This window comes from Tachypleus tridentatus, chromosome 1, assembly GCF_004210375.1.
Source record: "Tachypleus tridentatus isolate NWPU-2018 chromosome 1, ASM421037v1, whole genome shotgun sequence".
Taxonomy (NCBI): Eukaryota; Metazoa; Arthropoda; class Merostomata; order Xiphosura; family Limulidae; genus Tachypleus; species Tachypleus tridentatus.
The window spans coordinates 15,394,281-15,406,170 of record NC_134825.1 but is presented as its reverse complement, the minus strand read 5'-3'; the positions used below and the strand labels follow the sequence as shown (position 1 = coordinate 15,406,170).

General features: G+C 35.5%; 1 non-coding gene across 1 annotated transcript; it reads left to right on the top strand.

Moving 5' to 3' along the window:
* Nucleotides 1-1,720: 1,720 nt before the first annotated feature.
* Nucleotides 1,721-1,793, top strand: TRNAR-ACG (transfer RNA arginine (anticodon ACG)). The gene has a single exon. It is a non-coding gene; the product is annotated as a tRNA-Arg (tRNA).
* Nucleotides 1,794-11,890: the final 10,097 nt, after the last annotated feature.

The window sequence follows — 11,890 nt, the reverse complement described above, 5'->3', positions numbered from 1 at the left end:
TTAATGGATCGCAACTTTATAACGCCCCACGGCTGAAAAGGCGAACATGTTTGGTGCGACGAGAATTAGATCCCACGACCCTCAAATTACGAGTCGTACGCCTTAACCCACTTGGCCATGCCGGGCAAATATAACTAATATGCCGTAAGTAGTGCATATTGTAATATAACATATCTACAATATTCGAATTTGGAAATGGAACATTCATAACTGCAAATCTGAACGTGTCCATGTTATTAAAAATGTTAACTTGAATATTTGTTTTATGATCCTGATACCTAGTTTGGTTTGGTTTGTTTTGAATTTCGTGCAAAGCTACACGAGAGCTATCTGCGCTAGCCGTTCCTAATTTAACAGTGTAAGACCAGAGGGAACACAGCTAGTCATCCCCACCGACCGCCATCTTTTGGGCTACTCTTTTACCAAAGAATAGTGGGATTGACCGTCACATTATAATGCCCCACGGCTGAAAGGGCAAGCATGTTTGGCGCGACGGGGATGCGAACCCGCACCCTCAGATTACGAGTCGCACGCCTTAACACGCTTGGCCATACCGGGCCGACAAGACTTTATAAACAGAATCTGACACCATGGAACTAACTCATTTTGGATATCAATAAGAGATGAATATCCTCTGTTAAGTGCTAAGGCTCAGCGAACCTGAATTCCCTGTGATAAAAAACAAGTACCGCGCGAAAATCAGTGTGGAACAGGAAATGAGAGTGTTGGTGTCCAATCAGATTCCAAGGTAAGCTGTGCAGTACCCAATAGGCGCACACATCCCATTAGTAATTGTGGTTGTTTAAAAATGAAATAAAAGTATTGTTTTTACCTTCAATTTACGTGTATTATTCTTTCAGACGGCTACAACGTTTTTAGAAGATAAATAGTTACTGAGTTTTAAGTTGTTTGGACCTAACGACTTCATAAACGGAATTGTTAGGGTTTTTTTTTCTTTTTGCCTAAGGTGAGACAAATTGCTGAGACACTAAGGGTGCTGTGAACCGAAACAGTTTTGGACACGCTGGTAAAAGGAATGGTGCCTAAGTTAAGTGTAGTCAAATTAACATTTTAATCAGAACCTAACAACAGAAAGAGTGTTTATCATTTTATCTGTTGTGTTGATTATTCTATTTAGAAACGATAATCGATAATAATTAGGAAACATAACAGATGCTAATTAAGAACAACAATAATAATTAGGTGGACAATAATTACGAAGAGCAATAGATAATAATTAGAAACATCAGCGAATAATAATTAAAACCAACAATGGATAATAAATAGGACCGTCAATGGAAATTAATTAAAACAACAACTGTTAATAATTAGGAACAACAAGGCATTTCTTATTTTTTCACAGAGGGTTAGATCCGCTAATTACAGGAGATTTAACAAGGAAACTTCTAGAGTGGTATTTATTTGAATGCTATTCTAGTTGTGTGCCAATTAATGTGACTGGATAAACTTAATAAAATTAAAACAATTTCTTATTACCAACAAACAAAAAAGTAACGTATATTTTTGTGTAAAAAAAATTCATTTTCTACTGGGTTGTTATTAGGTCTGTAACCTCCTTTATTTTAATATAGATCTTTACAGAACTAATACATGACTAGCTTAAAGTATAATCTTTAATTGAAGAACTCGAAGTAGAAATGAACCAAGAAATCATATTTGAATTAAACAGATAAATTTAGTTTCTCGGTCTAATCAAAGCGGGCCAGTGGCGCAATGGATAACGCGTCTGACTACGGATCAGAAGATTCCAGGTTCGAATCCTGGCTGGCTCGATTAAGCGTTACAATTTTGGGTCCGGCGTGCGACTAGTGATCTGAGGTTCGTGGGTTCGCATCCTGGTCGCGCCAAACATACTCGCCGTTTCAGCCGTGGGAGCGTTATAATGTGACGGTCAATCCCACTATTTGTGCTAAAAGGGTAGCCCAATAGTTGGCGGTGGGTGGTGATGACTAGTTGCCTTCCGTCTAGTCTAACACTGCTAAATTAGGGACGGCTAGCGCATATAGTTTTCGTGTCGCTTTGCGCGAAATTCGAAACACAAACAAACTGTATATTGCAAAACAACACTAGTATACTGCTTTATAAGGACAGTTTTATATTCTTGAATACGGTAACATCATTGCACGTGAGCAGCGTAACTGCAATTTCCATAACTTTAGCCAGGCACTACTGACTGGAAAATATACTAAAAGTAACATGTATATTGTTATGATATTTAGATTAAGCATTTCTGTTTATATGTCGTCACATGTAGTTTTCCTAGGAACAACAACATAATTTATATTTATTCCCCAATTTTTTATGCAGGTTACGAAGTCTGTCAAATTGAACCAACCCGTATGAAGATAAAGTAGTGAAAATAACAGATAAATATAAAGTTTGGTTGATAAAAACGACGTTCATAATTAACTGGGGATTATATAGATTTTGTACGGAAAATCTGAAAATGTTCTGATCCTTAAAAATATTTTTAATCTTAAAATCAAAATTATTTTGCATGTTGAACAGTCAACATCCTGGTAACGAAAAAAATAAAAGAAAATCTTTAATTAAAAGATCTTAATATTTAATTGAAAATGGCATATTTTGTTTTCAAAAGCTCGGCAGTGTGTACCAATAAACTGTCAAATATTGCAAAGATATGCTTACATTATCAAAAAATTATAGTATAATTACTTTTATGGATACGAGCTGAGTAAATTTCACCCAACCTTTACTGGAAGGGCTATCTGCAAAATTACCACCATCTGTACCTAATGAGTGGATCTTCAAGAATTCAAAATATGAACACAGAGTACTGATCAATTCTTTCTTTCAGTTTGTTGAATGCTTATCCAGAATCAAGATACGAATAAATGTTATTTGGGTTTTCAAGTAATTTGCGTGGAGGATTTAACAGAATGATCATAGTAAGAGCATGTTATAAGAAATCCACTTATCTTCCACAGGTTCACATAGACTGTGAAGCTGTTTGAGACTATATGTTCTCAAGACGGTTTGTATGGGTATTAAATGTTTAATTAAAATAAAGTACACAACAATGTTTTGACCTTCTTAGGTCATCTTCGCAAGCAAGCTAATCAAACCTATATAGAATTCACCCACGAAAACTATGTTTATTTTGATCGATGGTATAACCCTAAGCATATTGGTAACAGTTTTGAAAAACTAAGACAGTTATATCTAATTGACATAACCTAACATCCAACTGCACCGCCCCTACAATCCTGTACCCGTTTATACTCTCATCCGTAAGACATATGTCCAGCAATGGTCACTTGCAAATTCTCTCTTTCTTAACCTGAAGATGACCTAGGAAGGTCGAAACGTTTTTCTCTCCTACTCAGTAAATGTTTTAATACCCATACCAGCAGTTCTGAGATGCATTTTTATTTCAAGTGGATTTCTCGTCATCAAGATCTATAGATAGATTTTAGTGTATCACTTGGTTTCTATGTCAGATAAAGCTATAGATGTATGTTTGTCTATCAATTATTTTTCGAGGTCGGACAGACCTACAGTTGGAAGTTTGTGTATCGATTCTTTCTCTACATCAGAGAAATCTATGTTTGCTTGCACTTGTATTTCTATGCCAGAGTAAATTATACTTGCATATTTGTTTATCAGATGAAATTTTGTGTATCTCTTATTTTATTTACGTCAGACACATCCACCCTTGGATATTGGTGTATCACTTGTTTTATATATCAGACATATCCACATTCAATTTTAAAAGACAACAATAATAATATAATTATAATACGTTCCTCACGTCAGACAATCACGTAGGTTCATCAAATTTTGATATAAATGATGAAAATACCATGACCAGGGCGCATTCGAAAGATGGAACTTTTGGGAATTTTAATATTATAATAAGAATAGTATTATATTATATCTACTTGGTATTTTTTATTGGGAATGGTTTTCGCTCGATTGTAAGTGCAGAGCTCAGAAAAAAGTAAAACTTAATTATTCAATTTTAGCAATAATCGATATATTTTTATATCACTTTACTGTTTCGGGAGGAAACGTAATAGAACACTTTTGTACTCCTAGAAGAAATAAGTAGAAAATAATATTATTTATTACCGAAGGCTATTAGATAAATAATTATAATAGTTATATAAAAGCCATATATATATATACACACAACCAAAAGTCATATGAAAGACGTGAGGAAACTCTGAAAATTATAAAGCTTCACGACATATCACAAATATAAACACAACTACATGTACAGCAGCTGCTACTTACGTTTCATGTGCAGAAGACGATTGTATTGCATGTAAAGTGTATTAAAATCTGTGGTTGTTTTTATCGGTTGAATATTTTTATGAAAGTAAAAAAGATAAAGTATCGAATATATATTTTATAATGTTATTTACACAACGTATTTAGCTTCTTTCATACATACCTCAGTATGATTTATTTACACTACCTAGTCAAACATACCTCAGTATGATTTATTTACACTACGTACTCACACTTACCTCAGTATGATTTATTTATACTACGTAGTCACACATACCTGAGTATGATTTATTTACACTACGTACTCACACATACCTCAGTATGATTTATTTACACTACGTACTCACACATATCTCAGTATGATTTATTTACACTACGTAGTCACACTTGCCTCAGTATGATTTATTCTCCCTTTTATGATTAATTTCGGATATCTTTTATAATATGTGTCAGAAAACATGCGTATGCAATTCAAAAAGTAACAATATGGATTGTCAACAAAGAGTTCTCAGATCTTAAGTCACGTGGTTCTTTAAAAGTCACGGTTGATTATATTTTGCGTCAGTCATACATGCGTTCATATCTGTTCCAATGTTTAAAGATAAGGCATCAAATGCATATAGTAACAAGTTTCTGAATGCAACTTCTATACAATTCTTGGGGTTTGGAGCAAAAGAATGTAGAGAGGGTAGTTTTGACATCTCCATGTGTTCCAAGCTCTTTTCCATGGAGATAGTTCTGCAAGCTTCGGAACAAATGATAATCTGATAGAGCAAGGTCTGGAAAATAAGGAGAATGTGGAAGTCTTTTTCCAGTTTAGCTCTCAATCTTTGCAGATGTAATCCTTGCTGGATGGGGCCGTGCTTTATCCTGATGTAACACAACATCTTTACGAGTGATAACAGGCCTTTTTTTTTTCAGTGCAACATTGAAGCGCTCTAACTCTTGGAAGCAAAAGTCTGATGTAATCGTTACATTAAGTAGCAACAACTCAAAGTGGATCACAGATCAACAATATCCCACCAAACGCTTAACAAGACTTTCCTAGGGTGGAGGCTCAGTTTGGGCTGTGCTTTAGCCAGTTTACCTGCGGCGCTTAACATTTTTTATAAAATATCAATTTTTCATCTCCAGTCACTAACCTGTGCAAGAAAGGTGAGTCACGTTCACGAGAGTGCTGAGAAGTGCAAATGTCCACTCTTGCTCTAAGGCTGGGTTTTGTCAAATCATGGGAGACTCATTTTCCAAACGGTTGGAGATGACGGTGAACTGTTGAATGGGTTGAATTAAGCTTCCATGCTAGTTCTTAAACTGTCACAGCACAATCTTCATCAAGTGCAGCCAGCAGCAAGTCATCATTAAACTCAACAGGACGACCTGCATGTGACACATCAGTTAAGCTGCAGTCACCTGAAGTGAACTTATGAAATTACCTTGGACGTTTACTTTCATTGAAAGACACCGAATCATAAACACCTTGAATGCTTCATGTAGTTTCTGCTGTACTATTGCCTCTTCTAAACTCATAAAGTATTATATGCCTAATGTGCTCCTCATACACATCCATCTTCATAAGGGTTTATTTTGTTAATGATCTGAAAAAGTGGAGTTGGATTAATTTCTTTCTGTTTGATTTGTTTTGAATTTCGCGCAATACTATACAGGGGTTGTCTGCGCTAGCCATCCCTAATTTAACAGTATAAGACTAGAGGGAAGGCAGCTAGTTATCACTACCCACCGCCAACTCTTGGGCTACTTTTTTGCCAATGAACAGTGGGATTGACCGTAACATTATAACGCTCCCATGGCTGAAAGAGCGAGCATTCAAACCCACGACTCTCGAATTACGAGTCGAGTGCCTTAACCACTTGGCCATGCCGGGCCCATACATGATGTAAATGAGCCTAAGTATGACTCATCTCTAAATATGTACTATAAGTCAAGTAAATATGTCACCTATTGCTATAAGTATCTAATTCATCATATTGTAGTTTTATCATATAGAGTATTAAAATGGTATTTACGTAAATACGCATAAAATAATCCAACAACATGAAGAACATTGGAGTATGTGGACTATTTGTATAACGAGTGTGTCCTAGTATAAATAATGAACGTTCCAACAAGTACATGGCCCTGATCTCTAGAGATTTTGATTTCAAATTAGTGAACATTTATGAAACTGTTCCCCTCTTTTATGTTGTGTTTACCATTTAATTGTGGCCTCAAACATAAAATATTAATGACACAATAAATGCGGAAGGAAGATGTCAGGGTTGTACCTGACCCTCCTAGGTTCACTCAAAGGACCTAAATAGCGATAAATAGAAAGAGCGAATATATTTATATTATGCACAGAGCAAATTCACATATCACTGCACAAAGTAGCAGAAGAAGAACGTATGGAACATGATTAGAAATGTGATCTAATAATACTGGTAAATCATCTGTTCCAAACAAATAATGTTAATGAAAGAGGAACAGGAAGAATAAATAAAGCTGATAAGTGTGGGAGGGGGTAACAGAGAGAAAGGTCACAGGATGTCAGAAGTGAAGTTAATAAATAAAGCTGATAAGTGAGGGGTTAACAGAGAGAATGGTCATAGGATGTCAGAAGTGAAGTTAATAAATAAAGCTGATAAGAGAGGGGTTAACAGAGAGAAAGGTCATAGGATGTCAGAAGTGAAGTTAATAAATAAAGCTGATAAGTGAGGGGTTAACAGAGAGAATGGTCATAGGATGTCAGAAGTGAAGTTAATAAATAAAGCTGATATGTGAGGGGTTAACAGAGAGAAAGGTCATAGGATGTCAGAAGTGAAGTTACACAAAAGAAAATTTTTCGTACAAACCAAGTGAAGAGATTGTACCTGCAGTATAAGTAACACATCATTCTTCGCGTTCACATAAACAACAGTCTGTTAGTTTATATCTTAGAGCTCCAGGTTGGAGATCAGTGAGATGTTTGTCATCTGAAAACTGTACTGAAACTAATAAATTCAGATTAAGATTTAATATGTGTCATCTGTGGTCACGAAATCTGTCTCACCATTGTAGAGCAAGTTACAAAGGCTACAAACTATATACTATATAACATATCCTGATAAACATATTTCTAAAGTAAAATCTAGAAGGTGTTAACTGTGTCTAAACCAGTAACAGATTCTTCAGTTAAAACACCCTTAGTGTCAGTATCAGTTTGAAGAATGTGAAAGTTCCTCCCGTAATCTTAGTGGTTTGAGTTAAAGTGAGTTTATTACGTCCTATCTCTTGTGACAACGTCTCAAGAAGTTTATGACTAGCTTTAAAGAAAGCTTTTCGTAAGATTCGATTAGGAAGAAGGCAATCATTCCATCAGATAAAATCATCATCATTACTGCAGATTGCGACGTAAACTCAAAACTGTAAGTAAGGAATTGAACATAAAATGTGGTGGGTGAAACAAACCAAGATTTAAAAAAAAAGACAGTCCATATGATTATAGAGAGCAAGGGAAGCCATTTCGTCTAGCATGGAAAAGCACCTTGATACCACAGAAATGTGATTTTGCAGAAGAATGGTACTTGTTCCGTGGGCAGACCATATAACCAATGAGGAAGTACAAAGAAGATCAGAGACAGAGGAAATTGATTATAACCACCAGAGAAAGACAACTGAGTTTCCTGGGACATATAATGAGAAAGGAAGAAATTGAAAATATGATTATTACTGTAAAATTAGAGAGTGAAGTGGTCGAGGAAGATCAGGGTTAAATTGCATCAGAAACACAAGGATATCAATGGATGCCAGTATTAAACTACATCAGTGACACGAGGATATAGATGGATATCAGTATTAAACTACATCAGTAACACGAGGAAATGGATGGATGTCAGTGTTAAACTACACCAGTAACACAAGAAAATTGATGGATGCCATCGATAAACTACCTCAGTAACACGAGGAAATGGATGGATGTCAGTGTTGAATTACATCAGTAACACAAGTAATTGGATGGATGTCAATGTTAAACTACATCAGCAAAACGAGGATATGGATGGATGTCAGTGCTAAACTACTTCAGTAACACAAGCAAATGGATGGATGTCAGTGTTAAACTATACCAGTAACACAAAGAAATGGATGGATGCCATTGTTAAGCTACATCTGTAACACAGGAAAATGGATGTCAGTGTGGCTGAACTTTTGAAACCTACAAAAAAGATGAACATATGAAGAAATATAATCGTCAACATTTGCACTGGACGTAATACCAAGAGACACAGACTGAACAGTTTGTTATTTTCAATAACGATCTGCCGCCAGCTGAAAGTTAAAGAAGGGTTGAGCAGGCTGAAACATAATTAATAATAATAAAGCTGCCAAATTGAGTCCTGTCACGAATAAAGTTTCCGGGAATGATGTCAATATACCTTCTGTACAAATAGGGAACTTTTCTTAAAAACAAAAATCCAAATTATTAAACAAACAGTTTGTATACGAATATTCCATTCTGGTTCCCATAGCAACATAGAGTAATTGTCATTAAACTTAAATATATTTAGAATCAGTACAAGTTGTAAAATTTTATCAGTGGAAGGTAGGAGTATAACTCGTCCATCAAGAAAAAACTTGAGAGGTTTTAAGCCTTCAATGTAAAGATTGAATAAGTAAAGAGATATTACATTACCCATGAAGATTATGAACAATTTGTAGGAACCTTAATGTACGATAAGATAAAGAATGTTATCAATAAAATTAGAAATCAGTTTTGTGGAACACTTGTACACAAACATGATGAGCCTTCCTGAAATCTCAGGGTTATGGATCTTGGGGTACAACAAAAGATAGACATTCTAGGATCTTATAAACTAAAGTTTCGCCCTTCGTCGGTTAGTCTGTTTATGGTGTCGGCTCTTTGAGTTTGCGTACAACGGTGAATTCCATCACATGTAAAATTAGGTGTCGGATAGATGTCTCCAGCTTCATCTATGTACAGTTCATAGCTCCAAACTACATTAGCGTCTCCTTCGTCAGTAATTGTAATAGCAATGTGAAATCGTGGGTTACATATAGTTTGATGTTCCTTCAGCTCAAGCTATCGTAAAGAAGTAATAAATATCGGCTAATCTGTTCCATCAACATCAGACAACTTAGAATAATTATTCACACTTGAACTAATTTGTGCACTTAATAAAACTCATGGAACCCATTTGTATTGGCTGTCGTTTGGTATAATGCTACACACTATATTACATGTACTCTGCCCACCATGGGGACCAAAACCTTTAACTTAATGCTGAGCCACTTGGAGGTGGACAAGAAGCAGATAAAATAAGTCGAGTCTTGTGTAAAAATTAAAAGGTAAACGTGAAAAGTTCATAAGGTGTTTAATGACAATGATATATCTTAGAAAGTTAGAATATTCGCAAGTGTGGCAAATGCCACACAATAGTACCGTAAAATTGAGTATTCATGACAAGATCTTAAATTAACGAGAGGTAAAACCAATGATTTTTAATACATTACCTCGATTCACTATAACCCTAAATAATTACCAAAATAACCAAAGTGTGGATGTAGATTTTGAAAGGTTACAATATTCTGTAAACTTTATACAACTTTAATCAGTAACACGAATACTGTTCAATTTCCCACCAAAATAAATGATTTTTTAAAAATATAACAGAAGAAGTCTTGTTTGTTAAAATCACAGACTTTACGAGCTCTTTCTAAGAAGTATTGTAAAGGTAAGCAAATTCTAATATAACTAATTTTTTTTGTTTTTGAATTTCGCACAAAGCTACACGAGAGCTATCTGCGCTAGCCTTCCCTAATTTAGCAGTGTAACACAAGGCAGCCAGTCATCAACACCCACAGCCAACTCTTGGGCTACTCTTTTACCAACGAATAGTTTGATGGATCGCAACTTTATAACGCCCCACGGCTGAAAAGGCGAACATGTTTGGTGCGACGAGTATTCGATCCCACGACCCTCAAATTACGAGTCGCACGCCTTAACCCACTTGGCCATGCCGGGCAAATATAACTAATATGCCGTACGTAGTGCATACTGTAACATAACTTATCTACAATATTCGTATTTGGAAATGGAACATTCATAACTGCAAATCTGAACGTGTCCATGTTATTAAAAATGTTAACTTGAATATTTGTTTTATGATCCTGATACCTAGTTTGGTTTGGTTTGTTTTGAATTTCGTGCAAAGCTACACGAGGGCTATCTGCGCTAGCCGTTCCTAATTTAACAGTGTAAGACCAGAGGGAACACAGCTAGTCATCCCCACCGACCGCCATCTTTTGGGCTACTCTTTTACCAACGAATAGTGGGATTGACCGTCACATTATAATGCCCCCACGGCTGAAAGGGCAAGCATGTTTGGCGCGACGGGGATGCGAACCCGCGACCCTCAGATTACGAGTCGCACGCCTTAACACGCTTGGCCATACCGGGCCGACAAGACTTTATAAACAGAATCTGACAGCATGGAACTAACTCATTTTGGATATCAATAAGAGATGAATATCCTCTGTTAAGTGCTAAGGCTCAGCGAACCTGAATTCCCTGTGATAAAAAACAAGTACCGCGCGAAAATCAGTGTGGAACAGGAAATGAGAGTGTTGGTGTCCAATCAGATTCCAAGGTAAGCTGTGCAGTACCCAGTAGGCGCACACATCCCATTAGTAATTGTGGTTGTTTAAAATGAAATAAAAGTATTGTTTTACCTTCAATTTACGTGTATTATTCTTTCAGACGGCTACAACGTTTTTAGAAGATAAATAGTTACTAAGTTTTAAGTTGTTTGGACCTAACGACTTCATAAACGGAATTGTTAGGTTTTTTTTTTTTTTCTTTTTGCCTAAGGTGAGACAAATTGCTGAGACACTAAGGGTGCTGTGAACCGAAACAGTTTTGGACACGCTGGTAAAAGGAATGGTGCCTAAGTTAAGTGTAGTCAAATTAACATTTTAAGCAGAACCTAACAACAGAAAGAGTGTTTATCATTTTATCTGTTGTGTTGATTATTCTATTTAGAAACGATAATCGATAATAATTAGGAAACATAACAGATGCTAATTAAGAACAACAATAATAATTAGGTGGACAATAATTACGAAGAGCAATAGATAATAATTAGAAACATCAGCGAATAATAATTAAAACCAACAATGGATAATAAATAGGACCGTCAATGGAAAATAATTAAAACAACAACTGTTAATAATTAGGAACAACAAGGCATTTCTTTTTTTTTACCGAGGGTTAGATCCGCTAATTACAGGAGATTTAACAAGGAAACTTCTAGAGTGGTATTTATTTGAATGCTATTCTAGTTGTGTGCCAATTAATGTGACTGGATAAACTTAATAAAATTGAAACAATTTCTTATTACCAACAAACAAAAAAGTAACGTATATTTTTGTGTAAACAAAAATTCATTTTCTACTGGGTTGTTATTAGGTCTGTAACCTCCTTTATTTCAATATAGATCTTTACAGAACTAATACATGACTAGCTTAAAGTATAATCTTTAATTGAAGAACTCGAAGTAGAAATGAACCAAGAAATCATATTTGAATTAAACAGATAAACTTAGTTTCTCTGTCTAATCAAAGC